Consider the following 15,776-nt stretch of genomic DNA (forward strand, 5'->3'; position numbering starts at 1 on the left):
ATGGGGTCAATGGCAACATGTGCAATAGGAATGGCATAAATCCATGCTGAAAAGGCAGCAGGGAAGGGAGAGATTACTCTGAGCTGGGCAGTTTTCATGGCAGAGTTGGCTTTCAGAATGGGCCTTCAATAACTGGAATGATTTGAAACAGAAGAGATGGGATTGCAGGTGGAAAAAGGGAGAGCATACCAGGAAGGATTTGGCAATGGCAATTGCAAGAACAAAGAGGGAAGGTGGCAATAGATGGCCAGTGCTGTCTGTTCTACTCTGATATCTCATTAAGCAGGGTGATCCACTGTCCCGGTTTTGTCGGGCTAGTCCCAATTTATACCTTCTGACCTATGGTAACTGTGAATAATGTCCCTCAAAGATGTCTCTGTCCTAATCCCCAGAACCTGAGAATTTGTTACCTTACATGGTAAAAGAAACTTGAACAATGTGATTACATTAAGGATCTGGAGATGGAGAGATTATCTGGATCGCTCAATGTAATCACAAGAGGACTTCTGTGAGCAAGGCAGGACTGCCAGAGTTAAAAGCAGGAGATGTGATGATAAAGCGTGAGATTGGAGTAATGTAAGAAGGGACAAGGTGTCAAGGAATACAGCAGCTTTTAGAAGATAAAAAAGGCCAGGGAACAGATTCTGCCCTCAGAGAGTCTACAAAGCGCCAACCCTGGAAATGCCTTGAATTTAGCCCAGTGAGACCAATTTTGGACTTGAGACCTCCCGAACTGTAAGATAGTATATTTGTGTTGTTTTCAGTCACTACGTTTGTAGTAATTTGTTGCAGCAGCCATAGTTAATTAATACAGTGACTATACTCCCTTTACTCCCTCACAAATAGCCTGGTGTGGTGATAAATTTTATGTTTATTCTATGCATATGCCACAAAAGCTTGCAATCCATGGTTCTGTCAAAATAACTTCTGGAAGTAAAATTTAGGTCCATCTATTCTGATTATCAGGGATTAGACCTTGGTGGTCTGAAAGGCGATTATCTCCCAGACAGTGGGGGTTGAGTTGCATGTATACATATACGGGTATCCGGGGAATTACCAACTAACCAGAGTAAATGGGGTGAGATCCAGAGGATGAAAATGGTGAGATGGGATTGTACATGGAATTATTAACTTCAGTAGCCCCTTTGTTCCGATTTCCAAGGGATCTTAATCAAAGGCTTAATTTGGCTTCAATCATGTCTTGTTCTAGTTGGTGGACTCTTACACAGACAAGAAACAGAAATTATGGGACAATATTTTGAGAACCATATTTCCAGAACAGTTGGGAGTATTTATTTTCCTCTTACAATCATGTAAACTCTTAAAAAGTTCATTTGCCTAGCAGCATCTCTCAGTTCATTTTCCAGAATTATAAGGATAGGACATTTTCTTCTAAATAAATATCTCAGTTATATCTATTACCTATTTTTAAATAAATGCAGTAACTTCTAATACCATGATTTCTCCAATGAAAAATGTCTCTTGAAATGTTTTAGTCAGAAAAAAAATCCTTCTGTGGCAAATTTCTGTAACTTCTATTTTGCTTGAGGGATGAAATCTCTAGTGAGTTGTTCTATATTTATAAAATATTTTGATTCTTCAAGGATTTCCCACAAACTTCAGAGGTATTCTTTGTAGGAGAATTAATTTAAGATGGCAACTCATTCATATATGTACAATAAAGGTGTCTTGGCCTAGTTTATGATATAATAGAGAAACTCATTTCAGTAGTGACTAAATAAAGCAGTAAAATAATTCTGTCTTTGTGACACTATAAAAGCCATCTATTTCTGTCTCATTATTTCTGGAGCTTTTAGATTTGTTCAAATGCCTATAAATGAGCGATTAAATTATATACTAATTTTAGTTTCCAGAAAGAAATTAAAATACTTTTGTATTTTAAGCCCTTATAATATGAGTCCTAGGAAAATTATCATTTGGACTTAGAAATTGACTATTTTTATTCTTTGTGTTGACAGACTATTACTTTACAGTATAATTATTCTAAAGAAGGCTATGTGGTTATTTAATTTTTCACAGCAGACTATATATGGTCCTGATCTTTCTTTCACTTAGTTTTTTTCTGTTCCAAATTTTAGACATTATTTATTAATTAGAGAAACTATAGGAAAAAGTCAATAGAAGAAACAGCTGTATAGAAGGAAAATAAAATTAGATTATGAGACAACAATTAGCACAAATTAAAGTAGGACGCCAGTAATTCATGAGCAAGCTCTCAGATAAAGTAAATAATTAAAAAATAATTATGAAAGAATTATAAAAGAAAAATTTCACTAAGAATAATAATGTATTATTCTTAGTGAAAAATTTCTTTTAAATATCCAAGACTTTAGAATTAAAAAATGTTGGATCTAAGAATCTGTGAAAATAAGATAAAAAGATGCTAGATGATAGCTGGAAAAAAGCAAGTCAAAAGGAGACAACAACCTGCTGATTCAAAACAAATGTGTGTACATCAAGACTCATAAAGCATATGAAAACACAGTGACATAAAAATCAGTTTGAGTGGTACAACCTCACATACTCAGTAATTAGTAAACTGAAAGGAAATCTTAATTCCTCGTTAAACAGGAGCTCAGTCCATCATAGTTTTAGGACCATCCCCTTACATTAAACATTTTTATCCTTGACTGTATTAGGTGTTTTGTTAGGATGAACAAACTTTCATCAAAAGAAACAAAGAGCAACAAGTAAACTGAAACAACCTAGTGTGGCCTAAGCCGTATTTTTGGCAGTATTCTGAAATCTCTTCCAAAGCTAAGGTTTCATGATTGCCAAACAGGATACTCTGTTACAGGTAGGGAGATCCAGGCAGATGACTCCCAATGTACCTCTGCTTTCCTCAAAAAGACAAATGGTCTAGTCTGTATATAGAACTGATTACTTTGGAATTTGACATATTTCACATAACTGAGGTCACTTGTATTAGTTTCCATTTATAGGTTTTGTAAAACATCAAGCTGGATCTTTTGGGTAGTAGGCATATTTCTAAAGTTTGTGGGCTGTATTTGTAACATACCAGAGAAAGAATTTAGGACAGTCAGAGCCATTCAATAGCCTAGGCAATAAATAAATAAATAAATAAATAAATAAATAAATAAATAAATAAAATAAGTGGGGACAACTCAAAGGTCACATAAATATTGGACAAAAATCTCTGTAGGTGTATGAGGTGTATGCAGAAGAAAGCTGTAGAGTGTAAAATCACATGAACCAAGTGTTTTATATTTCAAATATGTATATACAAAATTGTAATTATGAATAGTAATTACATTTATGACACAACTAGACTTGTAAATGCAAATCTAGACATACTTTAATGTTTCCTTAAACTCTGCCTCACAATTGGTATCAGTATCAGTGAATGATTGATAACTAATAGAGTCATATAAGTTACTTTTCAGTTAACTAGGACTAGAACACCATTAATTAAGTAGGTATACCCCTAAGTATACATGAGAAGATTCAAAGGAAGGGAAAAAACCCTATGAATGCAAGAAGTACAGGCAAGTTTTAAACCATAAGATACCCCTTAATGAACATCAATTTCAACCCTTTGGATGTAATCATATGGAAAATATTTTGCTAACATAGCGCGCGCGCGCACACACACACACACACACACACACACACACACACACACACCTCTACAGGCTACCAAATGGTGAACACTTGTGCATCATTTACTGAGAAGGAAACTGTTAGATTTTATACCCAGAAAAAAAAATCTTTAAAAATGTCCATTCTAAACTCTTTATTTTACAATTGGAACCTGAACCCCAAAAGGTGACTTCACATGCTTAGGTTGAGAAAACCACTAGGTGGCAGAAAATGTCATGTCACACGCAAACAATGCTAATCACAGAATGTTCCTTTAATTAACATTTACTGAGTATTCAAAGGGGCCTGACTGTCTAAGTGTTATACATATAGAGGGGTTCTATGGAATGATATGGTGAGAATTAATTTAGGAATCCAGATACCCCAGTTTCTGTCTTGACTCTGATACCTCCATCAAGATGTGCCTTAGAATATTATTTGCAGCTTCAATTTTTACATCTATAAAATAATTACAATAGTACATGACATTCTTCAAGTGAGATCATGTGTGATCAAGTTTTATCAAGTATAAAACACACATGAGTTACTATCATCATCTTCTGAGTTAATCTCTTTAGATATATTTAGACCAGTATTTATTAGACACAATAGGATTTTTGGTTTTATCACAACCACTGGAGAAAAAACTAATGAGCTTAATTCTCTTTAGGCTGGAGAATACATGTAGAGAATATACGCTAACACTTTAGGGAGAGCCCACAGGGGTTCACATTACGAGACGAGGCTATGTCTTCTCTGTATGCTGGTGGGCCAAGTTATCTTTCACAAGCAATAAGTGGAATGTATACATTACCATATTTTCTGTACTTACAGTTTCTTTTTTTCCCAGAAAGTTTATCAAAGTTCTTCTGCAATAGTGATTTTCTCCCTTTTCTCCAAATAGCCACTTTCCCCTTAATATTTGACAATTGCTTGACCATCCCAGGTCTTGCCCCTGTTCTATTACAATAATTTTCCTGGCTTGCTCTCCTCACATGCTTCTTCTCTCAGTAGCTAGGGTTTTCTGATCCTCAGCTGTGGATTCAACCCGACCCAAGGCTCTAAAATCAACCAATCAATCCTTTTTTTAGACAAAAGAACTTGACCAAGGATCTGTTCAATCTTGTTATTTATATTTCTGCCTAAGTTTTGGCAACCAGGCTCTGCCTTTTTGGAGTCCAGGCTGCCAAACTATGCCCAGGTTCTAGGCTCTGAGGAGCTGGATCTGCAGCAGTGGAAGATGGTTTCTTCTTATAAGAATATTCTCCAAAAAAATATAAAGTGTCAGTATTATTGCTATGATGAAAATATGCTGAGGAAGTAGTAGGAAACCAAAATATTGAAGAATATGGAGAGAGTCAAATGATGGCTCCTTTTTAGATACTTAATCTCCCACCAAACATGAGCCCAGGCCCTTCCCACGTGCATCATATTGAAACCTTAGCTCTGAACCTCAGTTCCATGACTGTGTTCCTTCTAGATCTCTTTGGTGTCAACTACCTACCTGCTTTGATCTCTAAGTTGTTTCTTCTTTCAGTGGAGACTCAATGGTTGACATGCCCTGATTATATCTTTCTCAACATCTCTGTCTCCCACTGCTATTCTAAAGGACTACATATTATCCATTACTGAATTGGAAAGATACACTATTCTGTCATCTCCACAGTCCTTCCTTATATTGTTATCTGCCTGGTCTTGATTTAAACCCTTCTAATTTCAAAGGATCACGTGACACCAACACTACTACTATCTTTGAAAGGCAGAGGTGGTAATAGGAAGGTGGTTAGAGGAGCATTGGGCACATCTGGACTGAAGGCCCACCCCCCTTTTCACAGGTGATTTAGGCAATTGTATGGGAATCTTCACGGAAATAAAACACACACGATATCAGTCTAGCGAAATATTATAACAAATCACCATCTTAGTTCTTTACTGGTTCTGTATCAGCACATACTCTGGCTAAATTCAGGAATTCATCTCACCTCCAACTCCCTTTAACATTTATAAATCATTAAACCAACCCTTTGCTAAAAGTAATGCTAAATAATAAATCCTTAATGTCTTAGCTTGGGTTCCCTGGGGAACCGACTGTGAGATGGAGATTTGTGTTCGGGAAGTTTACTGGGGCATGCGCTCCAGAACAACCACTGTGAGTGAGGGAGGGAAGCAATGCAGACGCCACAAAGGCTTCAGCTAATATCACATGGAGCTCTGGAACTGGGATGGTCCTTTCGGGTTGTTCTGAGCCGAAGCAAAGAGGCCTAGACTTCTTACGACCACACTGATTGGTAATTGGATGTTCACTGCTCGCCCACCCCAGGGATGTGGACTGCTCCCCCACCCCAGGGATGTGGACTGCTCCCCCACCCCCAAGGAAACTTGACTTAGCCGTTGCCCTTTCCCTGAGGGCAATTGCTAGAGACCGGAGCTCTGAGCAGTCTGCACCCAGTCTCCCTTGCAGCTGACAAAACATGTCTGAGTTGTGAAGGGTGGATCGAGACGGCTCCCAGCAGCAGGTACATACACGTGCACCCACAGACACACATACATGTATACATACTTACACATACACACATGCACACGCTTACACATACACACATACAGCTATATTGCTGCTTATCATAGTACCCCACCCAACAGCTTCCTTGATCTTTTTATTTAAATACAGGATTCTTCAAGAGAGAAGTCAGGACTGTTTCAACAAGAAGTCCTTGAAATTCCAAGCTCAAGTCAGGTTATTTTATACTCTACTCAGTATAAAAAAGTCATTTTAAAGTCTTTAAAAATAGCATTTGCTCTCCCTCCACATTCTCACCACTACCCCACAGACTTACCAGAAAGCTTTTATTATAAATTATTTGAAATGTTTCTACAGGCATTTCTTTCACAGAGAGAACAATGCCCTCATGTACAAAAAATCTATATCTCAGCTAATGGCTAAGGATTACACTGGCTAAGGCATAATGAGGTCACCATGTTAGGTTAATATTAAAAATATTTCTTTTTAGCCTTTTGGGCCTAAATGTTGGAGTGGTTATTCCTCTGTGTTAAAAAACCTATATTCTTTTTCATTTATAATAAAAAATTCCATTAAAATAGCACCCTGACCATAATCTCTAACCTTGGACTCAATTGTTTAGTCCATTTTTGCTCCCAGCTGACACTATCAAAAAACTTGAAAAAAAAAAAAAGATTTTGATGATACCAGACTAATACTAATTCCTTTCTTTGTTATTGTAATGAATTTCTTACTGAATTAGTTGGATTAATTTGTTAAATGTCCTGTCTTAGTATGAAAATATATTAACATAATATGTCTTATATTATGACAAATTGTATCTTACTGCAGTCACTGAAATTAATGTTCTTAGGACAAACTATATTATACACTAATATTTGAACTGATTACAATGTGAGTCAAATTGGTTATTAAGAGCTGGTGCTTTTCTTCACAAACATTGAATTTTTTTCTCTGGTAACTTGTCAAGGTCAGGGTCTCCAATAATATTTTTCCAAGGTGTCCAAGACGCTCTTGACCAAAACTCTGAGTTCTCTCTTTTGACCTGATTTCATTCTTATCATTTGCATTTTCGTCATTCTCAATGACTAATTTTTATCTGTGGCATAGTGATGGGCATTAAAGAAAATGGTAAGATAAACAGTTAAGGTAACAAGCTGAAAATGTGCTTGTAGTTGAAGAATGTAAAGTGATACTCAATAGATGACTGAGTGCTTCATATGTGGCAACCAGTGTAAAAAGAGTTTTAGTATTTTAATATATGTGCTGCTGAAGTGAACATGAGTTTTAATATTTTAAAAGTAGTATGAGGCAGGGATTATGTCTGAATTTTTCAAATGAGGAAATTGAGGCACAGAGAGGATCTGCCCAAGGTCACATAGTGACCTTGTGATTTTAGGGCCAGCATCCTGGCTCCAGAGTAAATGTTCTTAATCATTACACCAAAGGTGCTTCTAATTAAGATAATTATATTAGAAAGTATGTATCCCCCCATTTCTGTATTTTTTAATATTTTCACTGTGATAAAAAACATTATTTCTGATTGTTTTGAAATATAAAGGAGTGCTATGGAAAAAAAAAATATTGGTCAAGACCCTGTGATTAAAGTAGGAAGGCAAGATTTTAAAGATATGCAGATAGTGATATGTAAGAAATTGGATCACTGTCCAATCTCTCCTCATAAGAACTCTGACTCTGGGATATGGCGAGGAAAGAGGTCAGATCTGGAGATACTGGTGGTAGGTACTACTTTCACTTTTTAAAACTGTGTGCCTATGGCTTGGCTAATGGTCCTACCTGAACCTGAGGCTGGGGAAAGGTGCAGTGGACTAACCACCAGCCACATTGTTGGAACTAGTGATCTGAAACTGGTCAATACTGGCTGATAAAACATTTATATCTATGACCTGACTCTTGATTATCTTACAAATCTGCATTCTAAATGGTATGAAGCTCAGAAAGAGTCAGTGTCCAACTCAAAGTAGCAAATTATTTTTGGAGTAAATGGGGATTTAGGCCCTGGAAAAATCAACTGCAATATAAATGCAGGAAGAGAGGGCCTGTTGTACACCTGTCTGTTGGCCATTACTGTTTCATCTTTTTAGACAAGGACTGGTCTTAGTACACTATGCCCAAGAGTCATCTTTTTAATACTGTCCAGCTGTCTTAGTCTGGGTAGCTAATAAACAGCAGAAATTTACTGCTCAGAATTCTGGAAGCTGGAAGTCCCTCAGGGGGCCACATGGATGGGTGAGAACCCTCCATGGTCCCAGACTTCTCACGTATCCTCATGTGGTGGAAAGGGATAGGGAGCTCTGTGTGATCTTTTGTTTGCGAGCACTAATCCCATTTACGAGAACTCCACCTGCATGTCCTAAGCAGTCCCAAAGTCCCCACCTTCCAGCACCACCACATTCTAACACCACTTACATTAGGATTCTGGCATGTCAGTTTTTGGGGGGAACACAAACATTCAGACCATAGTGTTAGCTTTTTTTTTTTTAATGTCAGCCTAATATTTTATATAGTAAGTGGTATTTGCCCACTGATAGAACATTTTCCTTTTCCTGTGACATGCCCTTTCACCCCTAATTCAAGCAGTTAGGATCTTTGAACTCATTGCCACATTAGAAGAATGTGACAAGGTGGGAAAGAGAAACCAAAAGTGTCTTCCTGTTTTTGGTCTAAAAAACCCTAAGGTACCTTGGGGGAATTGTCACAAATGAAAGCAAGACCTCCTTCCCATGACTCCCCAAAGGAAAAACCTGTATTGAAGGTAGAGAGAGACTGAGGAAATAAGCCGGGAGGGTGTGAGGATGAGAAGAAGATGGCTGCATCTGAGAAGGCTAATCCAGCCAGGAATGAAGGCTGATTTAGAGCTGGACCACTGTGAGAAGTCGTCAAGTGTCCAAGGGCTTCCTGAGAGTGGAGTCTGTGTCCCTGTCACCTAGGGACTCTGCTAGTTGCCTTTCCCATTGGAGTCTAATCCTTGCCAGGTGACTCTCCAGCAGGAGTGTTATTGCCCATCCTTGTCAAAGCCTTTAATCAAATCCAACCTCTGTCCAACTACACAGTATAAATGAATTTCCCTCTTTCCCCCAGTTTTCAGCATCCGTGGAAGAGTGAGTCTGAAAACTTAGGTCAGGTTTGTGGAATAGAAATGCTGAATGGAACTAGCTCAAGGTGCCCAACATTTCAGAATTGGGGACACAATGTAGAGCCCATATCCTGTTTGTTTTTTATTTATTTATTTTTATTTTTTAAACATTTTTTAATCGAAGTAGCTATCTTACTTGATAAAATGACATTTGATTCTTCTTTCTTTTCCCCCTCTATTGCCTTACTTCTCTGATGTTTCTTTTCAGTCTTTGCTCCTTTTTCTCTGCATATTCTTTAAATGTTGGTGTTCGTTAGGTCCCTTTTCATTCATCTTCTCTTTTCATTTTACAAAATTTTGGGAGGGGATGAGCGCATCCACTCTCATGACATTAACTACCATTAATGTTCCAAAGATTCTCAAAGCTATTCCACTAAACTAGACCCCTCTCTGAGTTCCATTTCTACATATCAAGATGCCCAATGAACATCTCCTCTTTGATGTACCCCAATTTCAAACTCGGAAAATATATGACTGAGCTCATTATTTTCCCCACTCCCAATTTTCTCCTCTGGTGTCTTAAAGAATGTTAGAACCATTCTCCTACTCTTCCAGGTTAGAAATCTGGCAATCTTTACGGTCTTCTCCCCCATCCTTACATCCAGTTGATGTTCTAATTCAGATCCTTCTGCATTTGTAGAATTCTGACCCTCATATTTTCTTGTGTGAATCACTATCATAAACTCTGTACAGGACCCCCTGCCTCTAGTCTCCAATATTCTCAAAAATGCAAATCTACTTATGCTACCTTCACACAGCCTTTGAGATACAATCTGAAATCTTAAGAAGTCCTACAAGGACCACTCTGAAGTTAAAGGTTAGAGTGGTCTTGCTGAGGCCAATGGTTGGTAGACAAGGAAGATAGGTTTGATTAGCACTGAGCTATGTAGCCTAGGAGCTAGAGATTTCAGCCTCTGGACTTCAATTTATTATGTCGTCTGTGAGAGCAAATTGCTGGCCTCCTTCAGGCATAAGTTCAATTTTTCCGTTTCCTTGGACATCTTTGGAAGTCTCAGAAATACATTCAGTGCTATAATAAGTTTATGTAAAAGGGACTATTTTCAAAGTATTAATATGCTTTAATCTTTTGCAATTTGGTGTACTTGGAAATATCCCTTCAAGGGATGCTTAATGTGTGGGATTACATGCATTACATCAAAAGTGCAAAGTAAAAGGGTGACTATCAGCTTCTAAAATTGAAAATAAGCCTTTAAACAAGACAATATATTATAAGATCAGCCTTGTACAAAAGGATTATAAAAATTCCTTCAGTATATGAAAAACTGAGCCTATAGGACTCAGAATTTAGTGTCTCTCCCATAGTGTAAAAAGATTTCCCTCTGCCTCCGACCTACACCATGAAACTTACTCTCCCAGTTTACTGTTCCTACTGGATGCACATCTAGATTATAGTTCTCAGCCTACCTGGAATTCAGTTATAGCCATGTAACTGAGTTCTGGCCAATGGAACATGAGTGGAAGGGATCTGTATCAGTGCCACAACCTTATATGTTTCCTAGCAACCTTATATGTAGGCTCTCTCAAGAGCTAAGAGAAGATCAGAAATATGTGATGGAAGAAACTTTGTCACTGTATGACCACATAAAAAGGCATCTGATAGGAACACATGCATGGGACTGTGACAATATGAGTGAGAAGTAAACTTTTTGTTATGTTGTCATAAATATTGCTAGATATCTTTGTTACAGTAACTAGTGTTCTCCTAACTACTACAAAGATATGATTCAGAGGACATGAAAAGCTTTTACTGGGAAAATTAAAACCACAATAAGATATCACCTCACACCTTTCAAAATGGCTACCATCAATAAATCAACAAACAGGTGTTGGCTCGAATGTAGAGAAAAGGGAACCCTCATGAATTGTTGGTGGGATTGCAAGTTGGTGCAGCCACTATGGAAAACAGTATGAGGTTCCTCAAAAATTAAAAATAGAATTACCTTATTACCCAGCAATTCCATTTCTAGTATTTATCTGAAGAATTCTAAACCACTAATTTGAAAAGATACGAGGTTGGACAATTAAGTTTGCGAACTTGTTGCAGTGATGTTGCTAACCTTTTTTTGATATCAGGAGGATTATTCATTATGAATTTGTACCAACTGGACAAGCAGTTAACCAAGTTTTTGGAAGTGCTGAAAAGGCTGTGTGAAAAAGTTTGATGACCTGAACTTTTTGCCAACAATTCATGGTTCTCACATCATACAGCTCACACGACACTGTCTGTGAGGGAGCCAGTAAACAAATAACTGTATTGGAACACCCTCCCTACTCACCTGATCTGGTCCCAATGACTTCTTTCTTTACCTGAAAATAAAGGAAATGTTGAAAGGAAGACATTTTGATGACATTCTGGACATCAAGGGTAATGCGACGACAGCTCTAATTGCCATTCCAGAAAAAGAGTTCCAAAATCGCTTTGAAGGGTGGACTAGGTGCTGGCATTGGGGCATAGCTTCCCAAGGGGAGCACTTCAAAGGTAACTATAGTGATATCGAGCCAAGAGGTATATAGCACTTTTTCTAGGATGAGTTTGCAAACTTAATTGTCCGACCTCCTATATGCACCCATATGTTCATTACAGCATTATTTACAATAGCCAAGATATGGGAGCAATCTAAGTGCCCATCAGTAGACGATTGGATAAAGAAGTGGTACCTATATACAACGAAGTATTACTCAACTACAAAAAGAATGAAGTCTTGCCACTAAGAACAACATGGATGGACATGGAGGGTATTACGCCAAGTGAAATAAGTCAGACAGAGAAAGACAAATACCATATGATTTTGCTTATATGTGGAATCTGAAAAACAAAATAAATGAACAATCAAAACAGAAACAAGCTCATAGACATAGAGAGCAAACTGATGTTTGCAAGATGGGAGGGGGTTGGGGGACAGGGTGAAAAAGGTGAAGGGATTAGGAAGTACAAATTGGCAGTTGCAATATAGTCATGGGGATGTAAAGTACAGCATAAGGAATACAGTCAGTAATATTGTAATAACTGTAATACAATACAGTAATATTGTACTGTATGGTGTCAGGTGGGTACTAGAGTTATCAGAGGGGAGGGGTCACTTTATAAATTATGTAAATGTCTAACCACTATGCTGTACACCTGAAACCAATGTAAAATAATATTGAATGTCCACTGTAATTGAAAAATAAAAAGATTTTACTGGGTTCAACAGGTTGTGAAAAGGAGGAAGGAAGGCTGGAAATGCAGAGAGACTTGCAGGCGTTGGGTTCCCATCATTTCTCTCCAAACTTTGGCTTGGACAACAGAGGTCTGGTGTGTTAGACAAGGTGAGGAAACATCAACTATCTGGGACTTTTCTTCTCATGTGGAACTGAGGAAGGAGATGCCTTACAGACTGTCTGTACCAAACTCTGAATGACTGCATCAAAATACACTGAAAAGCTCAGCAAAGTTGGGGGAGGGAGGGGCTGAAGAATTTCCAGAATTTAATTTTTTCAAATCACTCTCAATTCCTTACTTATGGCTGGGATCTAGATATTTTCTTATTCCCTTGAAGGAGACCCCAGAATCCCCTGAGAGGCTGGCTAGAGAGCTTACAAGTGTGTCGGAGGGGTGTCACTATGAAGAAGGGAGTGAAGTGGCTTATGACAAAGGCTACAGGGTAGACAGAGCCAGATCTCTCTCTGTGTGTGATCTGTAAGACTAGAGAGGGAAAAGATGGGACTGCATCAGCCAGGGAAGGATATTGAATCCTTAGCATAGTACAGACCAGCCTATGAGTCACATCATGTCCCAACATAAACCACAAATGTCAGAAGGGCATGTGGTCAAGTGGTGGATAAAGGATCTTGCAGTGGAGGCAGAGGCAGAGGCAGAGGGTAGAGCGAAGATCAGAGGACCTTTCTGCCCCTGCTATAGGAGATTACGTGAGCCCCTTACCTCCCCATATTCTGTGTTCTAGATATCACTTTAGTATGAGAAGGGGAGAAAGCAGAAATCTGAGAGACATAAAACCAAGTCATCCAAAGGAGAATTTTAAAGCAGTTGGATAGGGAAATGAAATTCTGGTAGATTAAACATTTACAATAAATGGAGACAGTATGAACTAGAAAAATCAAAATAGTATAAATCAACAAGTATAAATTGATGCCACTACCTAGCGGGATCGTAGTTCAAAAGGAAGAGTAGGCATGTCTTAGAGATTAAAGGAACCACAGATTATTTGCATATTTGAGTGTTCTGCTATGTGGTAGTGTCATCTGCCTTCTGGGTTTTTTCTCTTTTCTCTCTTCTTCCCTCCCTTCCTTCCTCCCTCTCTCCCTTCCTCCCTCCCTCACTCCCTCCCTCCTTCCCTCTGTCCTTTCCTCCCTCCCTCTCTCCCTCCTTCCCTCCCTTCCTTTCCTTTTTTTCTTTCAATAAAATCATTCCATCTACCAATTAAAAGACTTCTATTTTATTTTCCTCTTTTTCCACTCTCACTTCTCATTGAAAATCATCTCCCTTGCTCAGCCTTGCCCACACCCCATTATCTCCTGGCCTGAAGGAGAAAAGAGACGTTTTCCTGTTGTGTGCAGGGGACCCACACTGAACCTTGTTCTAGGTCCAAGTTTGCCTGAGATACATTTTTTGTTTGTTTGTTTTCCTATTACCTTTCACCACTTCTTAAGACAGGAAAACTCTTATAGTCGAAATGTCTTACAAGTTTCCAGGCAGCGGAGAGAGTTGTAGAGTCGTGACCCTTGTCATTTCTTGAGCATGTGTGAACTAAGCGATGCGTCATGATATCTCTTTATTCTATTGTCTCTCAGTTGAGCTTTTTTGGCATTGAAAACAAGTGGTTGGATTTAACCTTTAATTTGGATCCCTAATTCTTTGCTTAGGATGTCTACAAAAAGATGTCTTTACTCGTATGATGCAGCCTTGAAATGAAAATAAATTCTGTACATGGAAGACTGTTTGTCATGTAAACCAGGCTGTGGAATTAAAGGGTGTTGAACTTGCCAAATCTCTTGGAACAGATCACAGGCTTTTCAAAGTAGAAGTCAGTGTGGTTCATTTGTTTTCACAGGGACTGTTATTTAGTTACGGAATATCAACCTTTCAAAAGATTCTGGCTAATTTTAGAAGTCATTTGCCTTATAGTAATATGTAATTTAATAATGGAAAAAACAAAACTCTGAGTTTAACCAAATTGGAAATGTAGAGGAGGAAATCCTAATATAATTTGATATGGCTTAAAATTTATGGTCAATCTTAAAAAAAGTCAAGACCACAGGCATGGGTGGAAAGCTAAATATAACCAACTGCCAAACAACTGGAAGTGATTTAGAAGAATCTCTAGACCCCCAAGACTCTCATAGGCTAATAGTGTCAAAAAGGTTTAGATGCAAATTCTGATTTAGGTATTGAAAAAAAATAGAGTTTAGTTAGTTTTAAAGGAAACGAGTACATTTAGTATAGTGTTTCCATTTATTTCCCTTGAAAACTCTTAGAAAATAGTCTATCTTATTATCAGTGGCCTCTTAGACTCAAGAAAATATGGAAGTTATTTTCCTCCCCCTACTTCATGATCTTGTCTCTGCTTTCCAACTGATCTCTCAACACTCCTGACTCTTGTTGGACAATCCAGCTACCCTGAACAATTTCTAGCTCCGTAAACATGCTATGCTTTCTCGACTTTTTATACCTAATGCACATCCTCTGCTTGGTCTACGCTGCCCTTTTTCCAACCCTCAAATGCAATTTTTCTGGCACACTTCTGCTCATACTTTAAGACCCAGCTCAGATATGACTTCTCTAGAAAATCTTCCCTGACTACATACTGTCTGCATGTTACACCTATATTGCACCGTCTCCGTATTGTACAATTCCCATATTGCTTATCTCTGGCAGTGCACTTATAGTACAGTCTTACATTTTTACTTGCATCAATTCAACAGCCCACAAACAAAAGCAACACATTTTCATGCAGCTTGGCCCCTAAATAGAAGCCAAATGCTTCAGTTGGTGCTTAACTGAAGAATCTGTGTTCTGTTTCTGTACTGGGGGTGTGTGATCAGAGTGTGTGATAGATTTGGTGAGCTTGTACAGTTTGTTGTATAGAGTTGCAGACCTCAATTTGCAAAACAAAAACAAGCAAACAAACAAACAAAAAACCAAAACTCATTCTAAATATTTTAAGCAAAGTGAGATGTAATTCGAGGAATCAGTCCCATACGTATTCATCAGAGTGCTAGAGGCTTATGGCTGAATCTTTCCGAATAAGTTCCGGAGTAGTAAGGCTACCTGACCTGCCAGGAATGCTCCTGGCTCTCTCAGAGTAGCAAACTGGAATTAGGGGGCCCCAATGACCTACTGAGTTCAAGAACACACTGCCATAGCTGCCATTCAGGGGTCGGGAAGCCAACACTATCCCCCCTGCACCTACCTGTAGACCTCCACAGAGCTTGAGATGGACACTAGAACATTTGGGGGTG

The 15,776-nt window shown here is 38.3% G+C and overlaps 1 long non-coding RNA gene across 1 annotated transcript in view; it reads left to right on the forward strand.

Moving 5' to 3' along the window:
* LOC141571586 (uncharacterized) overlaps positions 1-14,226 on the forward strand; it is a 121,378-nt gene extending 107,152 nt beyond the window's left edge. Inside the window, exon 4 of the long non-coding RNA XR_016019858.1 lies at positions 12,512-14,226. This is a non-coding gene — a long non-coding RNA (uncharacterized LOC141571586). The remainder of the gene's footprint in view (positions 1-12,511) is intronic.
* Positions 14,227-15,776: the final 1,550 nt, after the last annotated feature.

The sequence above is a fragment of the Rhinolophus sinicus genome, chromosome 17 (genome assembly GCF_057876585.1).
Source record: "Rhinolophus sinicus isolate RSI-liver-muscle chromosome 17, RSI-T2T, whole genome shotgun sequence".
Classification (NCBI taxonomy): Eukaryota; Metazoa; Chordata; class Mammalia; order Chiroptera; family Rhinolophidae; genus Rhinolophus; species Rhinolophus sinicus.